This window comes from Salvelinus sp. IW2-2015, unplaced genomic scaffold (assembly GCF_002910315.2).
Source record: "Salvelinus sp. IW2-2015 unplaced genomic scaffold, ASM291031v2 Un_scaffold19, whole genome shotgun sequence".
Classification (NCBI taxonomy): domain Eukaryota; kingdom Metazoa; phylum Chordata; class Actinopteri; order Salmoniformes; family Salmonidae; genus Salvelinus; species Salvelinus sp. IW2-2015.
This window is the reverse complement of record NW_019942505.1, coordinates 1,183,100-1,187,784: the sequence shown is the minus strand read 5'-3', so window position 1 is coordinate 1,187,784 and position 4,685 is coordinate 1,183,100.

The window sequence follows — 4,685 nt, the reverse complement described above, 5'->3', positions numbered from 1 at the left end:
CATCCATAATCATGGTAGCATCCACATTAATGTAGAAACATATTATACTCTTATTTACAATAAAAGTGACTCCAAAATGACACAATACATTATTCACCATTCATTTCTATTGGACACAAAATCATCTGAAACACAGAACATAACGCAAATGCATCCAACACATTTTTAGAGTCACAAGCTCAAACTGGTTCATCCGATATGGATGAAAATACCATCAAKTTAAAGCTGACAGTCTGTACTTTAACTTCATAGTCATTATTTGATTTCAAATCCGAACTTTTGGAGTATGTAGCCAAAAGAAGAAAAAATGCTTCACTGTCCCAATAATTATCGAGGGCACCCTATGTGGTCTGCCTCTTGATTTATGGCTGTGCACCACTGTGAGTAGAGCACTCTACTTTTCAAGCCTTCTATGTGTTTCCCAATTCTCCCACAGTCATATCTGGCAAAACTAACTGTACCGCCCTCTAACTCCAATGACTACTGATGTTGTGTATTGTCTAACTAAAACTAAACTACCCTGGTCCTACCTGTTGAATAGCCCTGGTAGGACCACACCTTTTATTCAGTCAGTCAGAGGGACATCAGGGCTGTATTGTGTAGTTCAACCCTGTTTCTCTCCCACATTCTGTAACTCTCACACRCTCACACTATAGAGTTCAAAGATCCTATGACTCACTGCCAGCATCGGTTCCACAGCCATGGCTCTGTTCCATTGTGTTATGTGTATATGGTCAGGACTGGTTTCTACGGTTTCTGTTAATGCCCCACAGCTATTGGCTTGCCTGGCCACACCCTACCTGACCCAGAAAGGACCCGATTATAAGCCTCGGGTCCTTTCTCGAGGCACCTTTGTTCTGCAACTGTATGTAGGTAAAATAGAATAAATGTTTTTATTAAAGAGTAACAATGTTTGCTCTGAGTGTAAGTTATAGTTCAACTGTAATAGTTCCCAATCTATGTACTGTTTGTAGGTTTTATTTCAATTCATTCAAATACTGTTKAAGGGATTACTACCAATTACTGTATTCAGGGTTATGTTATAGCTTTTATAGCGATGAGTCACATTCTGAAGTAATACATGGGCGGTTGATTACACACAATGGTACTATTGACAGTTATTTAGTATTTCAATAATTTTATTTATGGTGTTGCTTACAGTACCTCATCATTTGTACATGGAAWCACACACATGCAGTTGATGAAAGCTACATTTTATTTTATGTTTCACCTTTATTTAACCAGGTAAGCTAGTTGAGAAGAAGTTCTKATTTACAACTGCGACCTGGCCAAGATAAAGCAAAGCAGTGCGACACAKACAACAACACAGAGTTACACATGGAATAAGCAAAAATACAGTTAATAATACAATAGAAAAAAGTCTATATACAATGTGTGCAGATGAGGTAGGACAAGGGAGATAAAGGCAATAAATAGGCCATAGTGGCGAAATAATTACAACATAGCAATTAAACACTGGAGTGATAGATGTGCAGAAGATGAGTGTGCAAGTAGAGATACTGGGGTGCAAAGGAGGAAAATAAATCAAATAAATAACAGTATGGGGATGAGGTAGTTGGATGGGCTATTTACAGATGAGCTATGTACAGGTGCAGTGAACTGTGAGCTGCTCTGACAGCTGGTGCTTAAAGCTAGTGAGGAAGATATGAGTCTCCAGCTTCAGAGATTTTTGCAGTTCGTTCCAGTCATTGGCAGGCAGATAGATAAGACAACGCAAAGGACGGAATTGGCTTGGGGGGTGACAGTTATGGATACCTCTGGATCCTGGTGCTACGGTGGGGTGCTGTCTATGGTGACCAATGAGTTGGAGATTATCGGGCTCTAACTCTAATCAAGGACTTTGAGACTACTTAGCCTTCTGGGTTGGCGCGAGTAGCTTGAGCGTAGGCCAAACTCATATGCGGGATAGGCCGCCCCGGGGTAACATAAAGGTGTCGCAAAAGGGGGGTAGTGTATGGGGGCTTTGGTGACAAACGATGGGACATTGTGATAAGACTGCACCATTTGGTTGCGTAGATGTTGGAGCATTTATAGGAAGACATCACCGAAGTCGGAGGATCGGAAGATGGGTCTGAGTTTTGCAAGGTTTGTTTGCAGCATAAGTGAAGGATGCTTGTTGCGATATAGGAAGCGAGTTCTAGATTTAATTTAGGTTTTGGAGATGTTTTAATGTTTGCGTCTGTACGAGGAGAGTTTACAGTCGTAACCAAGACATCCGCTAGGTATTTGTATTGTCCCACGTATTGCTAAAGTAAAAGCTGCCAGAGTAGTGATGCGGGAGGGCGCGCAGCGTGTGGGCCAGCGTCGGTTTGAAGACCAGTGCATTTAGTTTACTTGCATTAAGAGAGTTGGGGCCAATGCAAGGAGAAGTTGTCATCATTGAGCGTCGTCTGAGGTGAGGTTATACACAATGTAGAATGGGCAGAAGTATATCTATGAATGGTTCGTCTGCCGTAGAGGTGATAGGAACTCAGCTGCAGAGCGACATCGATTGATGTGTCAAGAGAAAAAGTCGCCACGTAGGATTGGAATCTTGTGGGCAACTCCCATGAGAGCTGCTAAGGGTCGGCAGACAGCCGCTTCGATTTGACACCTGAATACTTGATCGAGAGTAGTTGGTGAACCAGGCGAGGCATCATTTTGAGAAACAAGGTGTTAGTCTGCCATAAATGAATGTGGTGATGAAGAGTAAGCCTTGGCCAGGTTGATGAATACAGCTGCAGTATTGTTCTTATCGAGGCGGTTTATGAATTCCTGTTTAGCCTACGTGGTGTAGGTTGCCATTGCCACGTTCGAAACCAGATTGCATAGGGAGAAGGTACTGTGGGTTTCGAAATTTGGTCGTGATCTGTTTTTACGTGGCTTTCGGAAAACCTTAGATATTGGAGGTACGGATAGATTAGGTCTGTAGAGTTTGGGTGCGAGTGGCTCTCCCTTTGAGATGGGATGACGCGCAGCTTTCAACTTTTGGGGATCCTAGACGATCAGGAAAAGGAGTTGAACAGGCTATCAAAGGGTTGCAACAATTGCGGCGGATAATTTTAGAAAGAGGGTCCAGATTGTCTAGCCCGGCTGATATGTATGGGTCCAGATTTTGCACTTCTTTCAGAACATCAGCTATCTGGATTTGGGTGAAGGAGAAATGGGGGAGGCTTGGGCAAGTTGCTGTGGGGGGCGCAGGGCTGTTGACCGGGGTAGGGGTAGCCAGGTGGAAAGCATGGCCAGCCATAGAACAATGCTTATTGAAATTCTCAATTATCACGGATTTATCGGTGGTGATAGTGTTTTCTAGCCTCAGTGCAGTGGGCAGCTGGGAGGAGGTGTTCTTATTCTCCATGAACTTTACAGTGTCCCAGAACTTTTTGGAGTTTGTGCTACAGGATGCAAATTTCTGTTTGAAAAAGCTAACCTTTGCTTTCCTAACTGCCTGTTTATATTGGTTCCTAACTTCCCTGAAAAGTTGCATATCACGTCTATCATGCTATTCGATGCTAATGCAGAACGCCACAGGATGTTTTTGTGCTGGTCAAGGGCAGTCAGGTCTGGAGTGAACCAAGGGCTATATCTGTTCCAGGTTCTAAATTTTTTGAATGGGGTGTGCTTATTTAAGATGGTGAGGAAAGCACTTTTAAAGAATAACCAGGCATCCTCTACTGACGGAATGAGGTCAATGTCCTTCCAGGATACCCGGGCCAGGTCGATTAGAAAGGCCTGTTTGCTGAAGTGTTTTAGGGAGCATTTGACAGTGATGAGGGATGGTCGTTTGACCGTAAACCCATTACGGACACAGGCAATGAGGCAGTGATCTCTGAGATCCTGGTTGAAGACAGCAGAGGTGTATTTGGAGGGCAGGTTGGTTAGGATGATATCTATGAGGGTGCCCATGTTTACGGATTTGGGCTTGTACCTGGTAGGTTCATTGAGGCAATTTGTGTGAGATTGAGGGCATCAAGCTTAGATTGTAGGATGGCTGGGGTGTTAAGCATATCCCAGTTTAGGTCACCTAACAGCACAAGCTCTGAAGATAGATGGGGGGGCAATCAATTCACATGTGATGTCCAGGGGACAGCTGGGGGCAGAAGGTGGTCTATAGCAAGCGGCAACGGTGAGAGACTTGTTTCTGGAAAGGGARWTTTTTTTAAGTAGAAGCTCAAATTGTTTGGGCACAGACCTGGATAGTAACATAGAACTCTGCAGGCTATCTCTGCAGTAGATTGCAACTTCGCCCCCTTTGGCAGTTCTATCTTGTTGGAAAATGTTATAGTTAGGGATGGACATTTCTGGGTTTTTGGTGGTCTTCCTAAYCCAGGATTCAGACACGGCTAGGACATCCGGGTTGGCAGAGTGTGCTAAGGCAGTGAATAAAACAAACTTAGGGAGGAGGCTTCTAATGTTAACATGCATGTTACCAAGGCTATTGTAGTTACAGAAGTCAACAACTGAGAGTGCCAGGGGAGTGGGAGTGAAGCTCTGCACTGCAGGGCCTAGATTAACCTCTACATCACCAGAGGAACAAAGGAGGAGTAGGATAAGTGTACGACTAAAGGCTATAAGAACTGGTCGTCTAGTACGTTCGGAACAGAGAGTAAAASYAGCAGGTTTCTGGGCACGGTAGAATAGATTCAAGGCATAATGTACAGACAAAGGTATGGTAGAATGTGAAT